The sequence below is a fragment of the Balaenoptera musculus genome, chromosome 6, assembly GCF_009873245.2.
Source record: "Balaenoptera musculus isolate JJ_BM4_2016_0621 chromosome 6, mBalMus1.pri.v3, whole genome shotgun sequence".
In the NCBI taxonomy this organism is placed as follows: Eukaryota; Metazoa; Chordata; class Mammalia; order Artiodactyla; family Balaenopteridae; genus Balaenoptera; species Balaenoptera musculus.
Window position 1 is genome coordinate 29,246,890 of NC_045790.1, and position 13,331 is coordinate 29,260,220.

Below are 13,331 nucleotides of genomic sequence, written 5' to 3' on the forward strand. Positions count from 1 at the left end.
TTGAATTTTAAAGGAAGATTTAATGTCAGTAACCTTGCAGCATGCAGCTGTGGTGTTTCCTCTCTCTAGAATGTAAAGATTCTAAAGGATGGATTCCATTAGAATGAATTCTAATTCTAATTGTGTCTAAGGATGAAATAATTTTCACCTACACATGCCATTTTTCATTTTTGCCATATTATTTGTGTGATTTGACTCTATACTGTAACCAAAATTGTTTCTAGAAGCACACATACTCAATTTTATGAGGCAGTTAAAAATAGGATTCATATCTAAGTATTTTTCTCAAGAAACTTTTCAGGCATTTTATAGTGATCATCTCAGTATTAAAGTATTAGGATAGCTCCATACATATGGATGCCAGATAAAATGAATGTCTATAAATTCCCATAAATTTATATTTGGAAATTTATAGTATACACGCTACCCATTTAGGTCTAAATTAAGCTTAAATATGATGTCCTTTCATATACTGTAATGAGCCATGCAACTCTTTATTAACCACTGAATTAAAAAGACATAAAACTACAATATGGCAAGACCTCAATTATTAACACTACAAACACTAGAAATGATTTTTCAGCAAATATTTAAAAGGACCTGAGTAACAAAACAGATATTTTCTCTAAAGAAATACATGGTTTAATTGCTTCCTTTGCTGGTAAACACAAAACTTAAACTTGTCACATTTGTCACCACAAAGGCTACTTTCTTCTTATGGCCAAGGTGTCATGGTAAATATCACTCAAGCATGTGTCTCTCTGCACAAGCCCTGCCTTAGATTTACTCACCTTGAGCTATGCACACATCAAACAAGCACAGACCTCTTTAGCTGGCAGGGAATATTTTCAAGAATATATTTAACACCTTATTCCTTGATACAGATCCTGCCAATTTTGTCTCAAATTCTAGGTCTGGTTCCTTTTGCATCTCCCTTTAATTAAAAAATTGTTGTTGTTGTTGTCACCATTACCCTACACACTAACTTTGTCACTTACAAGCTGTATAACCTTAATAGATTATCTAATCTCTGAATTCAATTTATTCGGTAAAGTGCATATTTGGTAAAGTGGATATTCCTTTATTATAGAAGGCTGGAGGTGTCTGAATATTTTAATTATGTGTGTACATTGCCTTGTAGTAAATTTTTTGAAAGCACCTGTTAAGTTGTAGTTTTATAATTATTTCATTGATTTAAAAAAAAATAAGGCTTAAGGTTAGGTAGTTTCCTCAAAAATTTTTTTTGCAAAAATTTAAACATCTGTGAAAAACCTTCGTGTATTACTAAGTTCAAGAATTAAAAAAAAAAAAAATCCACCAAGACACGCTAATACTAATGACATTAATGGAAGTTAATTTAAAAATGCTGTTTTCCATTTATTTATTTAGAACACTTAGGTTTAAATGCAGCGCAGAACTGATTTGAACCCCAATCAAACAGTGTATAGAAATGATTTTGGTGGTGGTGAGGGGCATCAACCCAAGAAAGATTCCTTTTTTGTGTGTGACCACACTTAGAAAATCATATTCTAGGCCTTCTTTAGAGGTTTTACCTTCTTGACAAAGACCCAATTTTTCTTATAAAAATTCTCTGCATTTTGAACAGAATCTTGAAATAACTGAGCAACAAACGATTAAAAAATCCGCGTTTTTCCCCTCCAGGTACTTCCTGCTGTCTACTCGTGGCCAGCGACACCAACCAGACACCGGTGACATCTAAAGCAGCCTCAGCAGGCCCCCTCGCCAGGGAACCCGCCCCGCCAGACCGACTTCCGGTTGAGCCGGGGCCCCTACCCCGCCCCGCCCCACGAGCAAGAGATTCGTCGGAATTTTCCCGCGAGGCCGCGGGGGCGCGGAGCCGCTGGCCAGGCCCCAGAGTGCACTGCGGATACGTGCGCGCGCGGCTCCATTGACGAGCGACCGCGGGAAAGTTCTAAAAAAGTCAAAACAAAACAAAAAAACCAATACGAGGCAAAGTCAAAATTTCAAGCCACAGAACCGGGCGGTGGCAGCCTTTCCGCCACTGCCCAAACTGCTGAAGCAGCTCTGGCGCGGACCAGCTGGTAAGAGAGAGGCCGCAGAACGACAGCGAAGGCAGCTGCCTCCTTCGGGGGTCTGGCCGACACGTCAGCCTGGGGGTGTGGGTTGGGTAGGGGTGGGGGAGACTCGCTAGGACGTTCTCTCCGTTCCCCGCCTCTAGGTGGGTGAGCAGGGCTCTCGCGGTCTGTAGGGACTGAGGAGAGTGGGTAGGGGATGGGATGGCGCCAACCGTAGGGGCGGGGCCTCGGGCGAGGGGCGTGGTTAGAGGGCGGAGCAGGCCCAGGGGGTGGAGCCGACAGAGGGGTCGCAAGGAAGGGAGTCCCCCAGAGCCGTGGGAGCTCGGGGTTGGCGTTTTGCTTCTTTCTGTTTATTGAGCCTAGGTTAGCTATGTTTTCTTAAAAGGACAGGAGCAAAGGGGAATTTCTTCGCCCTGGATCCGTGGGAGATGTGAAAAGCTCGCCTTTTAAAATTCATCACCCTTTACAGCTGGCCGCATGCTTTCCGCACCGCCCCCCTTCCTCAGGGCGCTGGGAGCGGGAGGCCAATTAGAGGAGCCCGGGGCGGGCTGTTACTCCTCCTACTCTCCGGGCTTTTCCTTCTGTGAGGGGAGGAGGGTTCTGGTGGGCGATCATCTCCCAGTAACTCACTTTTTTTGAATGACAGGCCAAATAGCGTCCAAAGCCTTTGAGAGGTGTTTTTTTTTTGGGGGGTGGGGTGGGGTGTGTTTGTTTAGCTTGCTTTTTTCGAATTTTTTTACGTGGACGCGTTTACAACCATGAACCCTTTGTGGTCATGTTGTGTGGGCTAGAAAAGTCGGGAGGGGGAAAAAGATTTGGAGTTTTTAAAACATCAGAAATTTGGGACCAGAATGTCAAATAAAGGCCAAGGAATTTTCCAGCAAAGACCTGTATGTGCCTCTGCGTTTGTCCTAATCTGAAACTGTTGGAAGGCTCCCGGGCTCCTGGTTTCATTCTAACCTGTGTCCCATTTAATGCATCTTAACTGAGATGTGACTGAGTTATTTATCAGATGAGCAGGCACTTTTGGACCACCCAACTTCATTTCTTTCTGGATGTCACTCACCTTTAGTGATGTGCAGCTCAGAACAGTTTTTCATTACTCCCCTCATGAGAGGTGGAAAGGTTGTACATTCTACAAATGATAGAATTCATACTGTGTGTTGGGGTCATTTATACATAAACTTAGATAAAAATATATTCATTGTGACTTTATCCATTAAGCTTAAATCAAATTGATGTTTCAATCTAATGTACTGTGCCAGATTCGCAGGGAAATAAGCCCTCATATACATTACTCATATACGTGTACAAGAAAGACTGCATCAAAAAAGAATTTACTTTTCCCAGTTATATCAAAGGCCTCTTTCCCCCAGAGTAAAAGTTAGGTCCTGCTTCTTTAGAGTTGAGCTAATTATACCTTGGTATATTATACATTTTAATTCATTCTTTTCATTATTTAGTCATATACCTATTGATTTCTTGAAAAACGTTTACTAAGGCCCCAGAAAAGAAAGGCAAACTCTGTAGTGCAATATCTGAATTTTTTGTTCTGTTCTCTAATACGAAACATTAACTTGATTGATTGGCTGGATGTGAAAGATGTGCTGCTGCTTGTATGTGAAACTGTGCATGTACATTTTAAAATAAATGGTACTTCTAACAAGTTCCATATTTCAGCAAGTAGTTCCAGTAACAATTATACAAATTTTGTATTATGAAAACCAGTTACAGGGAGGCTAGCCTAGCCAATAGAAAGTTGGATTGATTATCCAGGCCACAGAGACAGCTGAGGAAATCTCACATCTGTGGCAGTTCCAGGTTGGTAGTGGTGGAGCCTCAAGTCAGGCTGGAAATCAGCACCAAATGGATTATTATTATTTTTTTAATTGAAGTATACTCGATTTACAAAATTGTGTTAGTTTCAGTTGTACAGCATAGTGATACAGTATTTTTTTTTATATTAACATATTTCCATACAAATAACCCAATGAAAGTTTAGTATTAGTTGTTTTGTTTGTTTTTTTATACTGCAGGTTCTTATTAGGCATCAATTTTATACACATCAGTGTATACATGTCAATCCCAATCGCCCAATTCAGCACACCACCATCCCCACCTCACCGCAGTTTTCCCCCCTTGGTGTCCATATGTCCATTCTCTACATCTGTGTCTCAACTTCTGCCCTGCAAACTGGCTCATCTGTACCATTTTTCTAGGTTCCACATACATGCATTAATATACGATATTTGTTTTTCTCTTTCTGACTTACTTCACTCTGTATGACAGTCTCTAGATCCATCCACGTCTCAACAAATGACTCAATTTCGTTCCTTTTTATGGCTGAGTAATATTCCATTGTATATATGTACCACAACTTCTTTATCCATTCATCTGTTGATGGGCATTTAGGTTGCTTCCATGACCTGGCTATTGTAAATAGTGCTGCAATGAACATTCGGGTGCATATGTCTTTTTGAATTACGGTTTTCTCTGGGTATATGCCCAGTAGTGGGATTGCTGGGTCATATGGTAATTCTATTTTTAGTTTTTTAAGGAACCTCCATATTGTTCTCCATAGTGGCTGTATCAATTTACATTCCCACCAACAGTGCAATAGGGTTCCCTTTTCTCCACACCCTCTCCAGCATTTGTTGTTTGTAGATTTTCTGATGATGCCCATTCTAACAGGAGTGAGGTGATACCTCATTGTAGTTTTGATTTGCATTTCTCTAATAATTAGTGATGTTGAGCATCTTTTCATGTGCTTCGTGGCCGTCTGTATGTCTTCTCTGGAGAAATGTCTATTTAGGTCTTCTGCCCATTTTTGGATTGGGTTGTTTGTTTCTTTAATATTGAGCTGAATGAGCTGTTTATATATTTTGGAGATTAATCCTTTGTCCGTTGATTCATTTGCAAATATTTTCTCCCATTCTGAGGGTTGTCTTTTCGTCTTGTTTATGGTTTCCTTTGCTGTGCAAAAGCTTTGAAGTTTCATTAGGTCCCACTTGTTTATTTTTGTTTTTATTTCCATTACTCTAGGAGGTGGATCAAAAAAGATCTTGCTGTGATTTATGTCAAAGAGTGTTCTTCCTATGTTTTCCTCTAAGAGTTTTATAGTGTCCAGTCTTATATTTAGGTCTCGAATCCATTTTGAGTTTATTTTTGTGTATGGTGTTAGGGAGTATTCTAATTTCATTCTTTTACATGTAGCTGTCCAGTTTTCCCAGCACCACTTATTGAAGAGACTGTCTTTTCTCCATTGTATATCTTTGCCTCCTTTGTCATAGATTAGTTGACCATAGGTGCGTGGGTTAATCTCTGGGCTTTCTATCTTGTTCCATTGATCTATGTTTCTGTTTTTGTGCCAGTACTATATTGTCTTGATTACTGTAGCTTTGTAGTATAGTCTGAAGTCAGGGAGTCTGATTCCTCCAGCTCCATTTTTTTCCCTTAAGACTGCTTTGGCTATTCGGGATCTTTTGTGTCTCCATACAAATTTTAAGATGATTTGTTCTAGCTCTGTAAAAAATGCCATTGGTAATTTGATAGGGATTGCATTGAATCTGTAGATTGCTTTGGGTAGTATACTCATTTTCACAATGTTGATTCTTCCAATCCAAGAACATGGTATATCTCTCCATCTGTTGGTATCATCTTTAATTTCTCTCATCAGTGTCTTATAGTTTTCTGCATACAGGTCTTTTGTCTCCCTAGGTAGGTTTATTCCTAGGTATTTTATTCTTTTTGTTGCAATGGTAAATGGGAGTGTTTCCATAATTTCTCTTTCAGATTTTTCATCATTAGTGTATAGGAATGCAAGAGATTTCTGTGCATTAATTTTGTATCCTGCAACTTTACCATATTCATTAATTAGCTCTAGCAGTTTTCTGGTGGCAGTTTTAGGATTCTCTATGTATAGTATGATGTCATCCGCAAACAGTGACAGCTTTACGTCTTCTTTTCCAATTTGTATTCCTTTTATTTCTTTTTCTTCTCTGATTGCCGTGGCTAGGACTTCCAGAACTATGTTGAATAATAGTGGTGAGAGTGGACATCCTTGTCTCGTTCCTGATCTTAGAGGAAATGCTTTCAGTTTTTCACCATTGAGAATGATGTTTGCTGTGGGTTTGTCATATATGGCCTTTATTATGTTGAGGTAGGTTCCCTCTATGCCCACTTTCTGGAGAGTTTTTATCATAACTGGGTGTTGAATTTTGTCAAAAGCTTTTTCTGCATCTATTGAGTTGATCATATGGTTTTTATTCTTCACTTTGTTAATATGGTGTATCACATTGATTGATTTGCGTATATTGAAGAATCCTTGCATCCCTGGGATAAATCCCACTTGATCGTGGTGTATGATCCTTTTAATGTGTTGTCGGATTCTGTTTGCTAGTATTTTGTTGAGGATTTTTGCATCTATATTCATCAGTGATATTGGTCTGTAATTTTCTTTTTTTGTAGTGTCTTTGTCTGGTTTTGGTATCAGGGTGATGGTGGCCTCATAGAATGAGTTTGGGAGTGTTCCTTCCTCTGCAATTTTTTGGAAGAGTTTGAGAAGGATGGGTGTTAGCTCTTCTCTAAATGTTTGATAGAATTCACCTGTGAAGCCATCTGGTCCTGGACTTTTGTTTGTTGGAAGATTTTTAATCACAGTTTCAATTTCATTACTTGTGATTGGTCTGTTCATATTTTCTGTTTCTTCCTGGTTCAGTCTTGGAAGGTTATACCTTTCTAAAAATTTGTCCATTTCTTCCAGGTTGTCCATTTTATTGGCATAAAGTTGCTTGTAGTAGTCTCTTAGGATGCTTTGTATTTCTGCGGTGTCTGTTGTAACTTCTCCTTTTTCATTTCTGATTTTATTGATTTGAGTCTCTCCCTCTTTTCTTGATGAGTCTGGCTAATGGCTTATCAATTTTGTTTATCTTCTCAAAGAACCAGCTTTTAGTTTTATTGATCTTTGCTATTGTTTTCTTTGTTTCTATTCATTTATTTCTGCTCTGATCTTTATGATTTCTTTCCTTCTGCTAACTTTGGGTTTTGTTTGTTCTTCTTTCTCTAGTTTCTTTAGGTGTAAGGTTAGATTGTTTACTTGAGATTTTCTTGTTTCTTTAGGTAGGCTTGTATAGCTATAAACTTCCCTCTTAGAACTGCTTTTGCTGCATCCCATAGGTTTTGGGTCGTCGTGTTTTCATTGTCATTTGTCTCTAGGTATTTTTTGATTTCCTCTTTGATTTCTTCAGTGATGTCTTGGTTATTTAGTAACGTATTGTTTAGTCTCCATGTGTTTGTCTTTTTTACGTTTTTTTCCCTGTAATTCATTTCTAATCTCATAGCGTTGTTGTCAGAAAAGATGCTTGATATGATTTCAATTTTCTTAAATTTACTGAGGCTTGATTTGTGACCCAAGATGTGATCTATCCTGGAGAATGTTCCGTGCACACTTGAGAAGAACGTGTAATCTGCTGTTTTTGGATGGAATGCCCTATATATATCAATTAAATCTATCTGGTCTACTGTGTCATTTAAAGCTTCTGTTTCCTTATTTATTTTCATTTTGGATGATCTGTCCATTGGTGTAAGTGAGGTGTTAAAGTCCCCCACTATTATTGTGTTACTGTCAATTTCCTCTTTTATAGCTGTTAGCAGTTGCCTTATGTATTGAGGTGCTCCTATGTTGGGTGCATATATATTTATAATTGTTATATCTTCTTCTTGGATTGATCCCTGGATCATTATGTAGTGTCCTTCCTTGTCTCCTGTAACATTCTTTATTTTAAAGTCTATTTTATCTGATATGAGTATAGCTACTCCAGCTTTCTTTTGGTTTCCATTTGCATGGAATATCTTTTTCCATCCCCTCACTTTCAGTCTGTATGTGTCCCTAGGTCTAAAGTGGGTCTCTTGTAGACAGCATATATATGGGTCTTGTTTTTGTATCCATTCAGCCAGTCTATGTCTTTTGGTTGGGGCATTTAATCCATTCACATTTAAGGTAATTATCGCTATGTATGTTCCTATGACCATTTTCTTAACTGTTATGGTTTTGTTTTTGTAGGTCCTTTTCTTCTCTTGTGTTTCCCACTTAAAGAAGTTCCTTTAGCATTTGTTGTAGAGCTGTTTGGTGGTGCTGAATTCTCTTAGCTTTTGCTTGTCTGTAAAGCTTTTGATTTCTCCATTGAATCTGAATGATATCCTTGCCGGGTAGAGTAATCTTGGTTGTAGGTTCTTCCCTTTCATCACTTTAAGTATATCATGCCACTCCCTTCTGGCTTGTAGAGTTTCTGCTGAGAAATCAGCTGTTAACCTTATGGGAGTTCCCTTGTATGTTATTTGTCGTTTTTTCCCTTGCTGCTTTCAATAATTTTTCTTTGTCTTTAATTTTTGCCATTTTGATTACTATGTGTCTCGGCGTGTTTCTCCTTGGGTTTATCCTGTATGGGACTCTCTGTGCTTCCTGGACTTGGGTGGCTATTTCCTTTCCCATGTTAGGGAAGTTTTCGACTATAATCTCTTCAAATATTTTCTCTGGTCCTTTCTCTCTCTCTTCTCCTTCTGGGACCCCTATAATGCGAATGTTGTTGCGTTTAATGTTGTCCCAGAGGTCTCTTAGGCTGTCTTCATTTCTTTTCATTCTTTTTTCTTTAGTCTGTTCCGCAGCAGTGAATTCCACCATTCTGTCTTCCAGGTCACTTATCCGTTCTTCTGCCTCAATTATTCTGCTATTGATTCCTTCTAGTGTAGTTTTCATTTCAGTTATTGTATTGGTCATCTCTGTTTGTTTGTTCTTTAATTCTTCTAGGTCTTTGTTAATCATTTCTTGCATCTTCTCAATCTTTGCCTCCATTCTTATTCCGAGGTCCTGGATCATCTTCACTATCATTATTCTGAATTCTTTTTCTGGAAGGTTGCCTATCTCCACTTCATTTAGTTGTTTTTCTGGGGTTTTTTCTTGTTCCTTCATCTGGTACATAGCCCTCTGCCTTTTCATCTTGTCTGTCTTTCTGTAACTGTGGTTTCTGGTCCACAGGCTGCAGGATTGTAGTTTTTCTTGCTTCTGCTGTCTGCCCTGTTGTGGTGGTTGAGGCTATCTAAGAGGCTTGATGGGAGGCTCTCGTGATACAGTATTTTTGCAGATTATACTCCATTATAGGTTATTACAAGATAATGGGTATAATTCCACGTGCTATACAGTGTATCCTTGTTGCTTATCTATATTATATATAGTAGTTTGTATCTGTTAATCCCATACCCCTAGTTGGTCCCTCCCCCCCTTTCCTTTCCCCTTTGGTAACCACAAGTTTGTTTTCTACATCTGTGCATGTTTCTGTTATTGCATACACCTTCACTTGTATTATTTTTTAGATTCCATATACAAGTGATACTATACAGTATTTGTCGGTCTTTCTGTTTCACTTATTTCACTAAGCATAATATTCTCTAAGTCCATCCATGTTGCTGCAAATGACAGTATTTCATTCTTTTTTATGGCTAATATATTGCATATATATACTACACATCTTAATCCAGTCATCTGTTGATGGGCACTTGGGTTGCTTTCATATCTCGGCTATTGTAAATAGTGTTGCTGTGAACATTGGGGTGGATGTATCTTTTCGAATTAGTGTTTTCATTTTTTCCAGAGACCGTACACAGGAGTGGATCATATGGTAGTTCTATTTTTAGTTTCTTAAGGAGCCTCCATACTGTTTTTCATAGTGGTTACACCAATTTACATTCCCACCAACAGTGTAGGAGGATTCCCTTTTCTCTACATCCCTGGCAACATTTGTTATTTGTAGACTTTTTGATGATAGCCATTCTGACAGGTGTGAGGTGATACCTCATTGTGGTTTTGATTTGCATTTTTCTAATAATTAGCAATGTTAAGCATCTTTTCATGTGCCTGTTAGCCATCTGTATGTCTTCTTTAGAAAGATGTCTATTCAGGTCTTCTGCCCATATTTTGATTGGGTTGTTTGGTTGGTTTTTTTTTTTAAATTTATTTATTTTATTTATTTACTTTTGGCTGCTTTGGGTCTTTGTTGCTGCGTGCGGGCTTTCTCTAGTTGCCGTGAGCGGGGGCTACTCTTCGTTGCGGTGAGCGGGCTTCTCATTGTGGTGGCTTCTCTTGTTGTGGAGCACGGGCTCTAGGCACGCGGGCTTCAGTGGTTGTGACTAGTGGGCTCTAGAGCATAGGCTCAGTAGTTGTGGCGCACGGGCTTAGTTGCTCTGTGACATGTGGGATCTTCCTGGACCAGGGCTTGAACTCGTGTCCCCTGCATTGGCAGGCGGATTCTTAACCACTACGCCACCAGGGAAGCCCGGGTTGTTTGGTTTTTTGATGTTGAGTGGTAAGAGCTCTTTGTACATTTTGGATATTAACCCCTTGTCAGTTGCATCATTTACAAGTATTTGCCCATTCTGTAGGTTGTGTTTTTATTTTGTTGATGGTTTCCTTTGCAGTGCAACAGCTTTAAAGTTTAATTAGGCCCCATTTGTTTATTTTTGCTTTTATTTATTTGCCCTAGAAGACTGATCCAAGAAAATATTGTTACAACTTATGTAAAAATATTCCACCTATGTTCTCTTTTAGGAGTTTTATGGTTTCAGGTCTTATATTTATGTCTTTAAACCATTTTGAGTTTATTTTTGTATATTGTGTGAGGGAATATTCTAATCTCATTGTTTTATGTATGGCTGTCCAGTTTTTCCAGCACTGCTTGTTGAAGACACTGTTTTTTCTCTATTGTATATTCTTGTCTTCTTTGTCATAGAGTAATTGACCATTGGTGCATGGGCTCTGTATTCTGTTCCATTGATCATGTGTCTGTTTTTGTGACAATACCATGCTGTTTTCATTACTGTAGCTTTGTAGTATAGTCTGAAGTCTGGGAGGGTTAAACCTGTATCTTGTATCCTGCAATCTTTTTTTTTTTTTTTAAAAGAAATTCACGTTCTTTTATTTATTTATTTATTTATTTATTTATGACTGTGTTGAGTCTTCATTTCTGTGCGAGGGCTTTCTCTAGCTGCGGCAAGTGGGGACCACTCTTCATCACGGTGCGCGGGCCTCTCACCATCGCGGCCTCTCTTGTTGCGGAGCACAGGCTCCAGACGCGCAGGCTCAGTAATTGTGGCTCACGGGCCCAGTTGCTCCGTGGCATGTGGGATCTTCCCAGACCAGGGCTCGAACCCGTGTCCCCTGCATTGGCAGGCAGATTCTGAACCACTGCGCCACCAGGGAAGCCCTATCCTGCAATCTTGCTGGTTTCATTTACTCTAATAGTTTTAGGTGGAAACTTTAGGGCTCTGTACATAGAGTATCATGTCATCTGCAAATAGAGACAGTTTTGCCTCTTCCCTTCCAATTTAGATACCTTTTATTTCTTTTTCTTGTCTTATTGCTGTGGCTAGGACTTCCAATAGAAGTGATGAGAGTGGGCATCTTTGTCTTGTTTCTGAATTTAGCAGGAAGGGTTTCACCTTTTCACTGTTGAGTATTATGTTGGCTGTGGATTTGTCGTAAATGTCCTGTATTATGTTGAGATATGTTCCCTCTATTCTCACTTTGATGAGGGTTTTTATCATGAATGGATGTTGAATTTTGTCAAATGCTTTTTCAGCATCTATTGAGATGATCATTTGGTTTTTGTCTTTTCTTTTGTTAATGTGGTGTATCATATTGACTGATTTGTGTATGTTGAGGCATCCTTGTGACCCTGGAATAAATAAAACTTGATTATTTAGGTGTTCCTGTATTGGGTGCATGTGTGTTAACAAGTATAATATCCTCTTCTTGTACTGATCCCTTTATCATTATATAATGCCCCTTTTAAAAAAGTTATTTATTTATTTTATTGTCGTATAGTTGCTTTACAATGTTGTAAAGCAAAGTGTACAGCAAAGTGAATCAGTTATACATATACATATATCCACTCTTTTTTAGGTTTCCTTCCCATTTAGGTCACCACAGAGCATTTAGTAGAGTTCCCTGTGCTATACAGTAGGTTCTCATTAGTTATCTATTTTATAAATAGTAGTATGTGTATGTCAATCCCATTCTCCCAGTTCATCCCACCCCCTCGTCACCCCCTTGGTAACCATAAGTTTATTTTCTAATCCATGACTCTATTTCTGCTTTGCAAATAAGTTCATCTGAACCATTTTTCTAGATTCCACATATAAGCAATATTATATGATATTTGTCTTTCTCTTTCTGACTTACTTTACTCTGTATGACAATATCTGAGTCCATCCATGTCGCTGCAAATGGCATTATTTCGTTCCTTTTTATTTATTTTATCATTTATTTATTAATTTGGCTGTGCCAGATCTTAGTCACGGCACGCAGGATCTTCATTGCTGCGTGTGCGATCTTTGTTGCAGCACGTGGGATCTTTAGTTGCGGCATGGGGAATGTTGTGGCATGGGGGCTCTTGGTTGCGGCATGCGGGATCTAATTCCTTGACCAGGGATCGAACCCGGGCTCCCTGCATTGGGAGCGCTGAGTCTTAACCACTGGACCACCAGGGAAGTCCCTCGTCCCTTTTTATTGGCTGAGTAATAGTCCATTGTATATATGCACCACATCTTCTTTATCCATTCCTCTATCGATGGACATTTAGGTTGCTTCCATGTCCTGGCTGTTGTAAATAGTGCTGCAATGAACATTGGGGTGCATTCATCCTTTCGAATTATGGTTTTCTCTGGATATATGCCCAGGAGTGGGATTGCTGGGTCATATGGTAGCTCTATTTTTAGGTTTTTAAGGAGTCTCCATACCGTTCTCCATAGTAGCTGTACCAATTACAGTCCCACCAACAGTGTAGGAGGGTTATATAATGCCCTTCTTTGTCTTTCATTATAGCCTTTGTTTTAAAGTCTAGTACTTTGTCTGATATGAGTATTGCTACCCCCACTTTCTTGTTGTTTCTGTTTGCATAAAATATCTTTGTCCATCCCCTCACTTTCAGTCTGTGTGTGACTCTGAAGTGAGTCTCTTGTAAGCAGCTTATAGATGGGTCTTGTTTTTTTATCCAATCAGCCACCTTATGTCATTTGATTGGAGCATTTAGTCCAATTGACATGTAAAGTAATTATTGATAGATATGTACTTATTGCCATTTTATTCCTTGTTTACCAGTTTTTTGTTTTTGTTTGTTTGTTTTTTGTAGTTCTTCCCTGTTCATTTCTTCTTTTTTTTTTCCTCCCATTGTGGTTTGATGATTTTCTTTTCTCCTATGCTTGGGTTCCTTTCTTTTTGGTTTT

At 38.9% G+C, this 13,331-nt stretch overlaps 1 protein-coding gene across 5 annotated transcripts in view; it reads left to right on the forward strand.

Moving 5' to 3' along the window:
- Nucleotides 1-1,859: 1,859 nt before the first annotated feature.
- The window catches only part of FANCC (FA complementation group C), a 285,322-nt gene continuing 273,850 nt past the window's right edge, over nucleotides 1,860-13,331 (forward strand). For all 5 annotated transcript variants that reach the window (XM_036856712.1, XM_036856708.1, XM_036856711.1 and 2 more), the window contains exon 1: nucleotides 1,860-2,063. The gene's annotated coding sequence lies outside the window, so the exon portion shown is untranslated. The remainder of the gene's footprint in view (nucleotides 2,064-13,331) is intronic.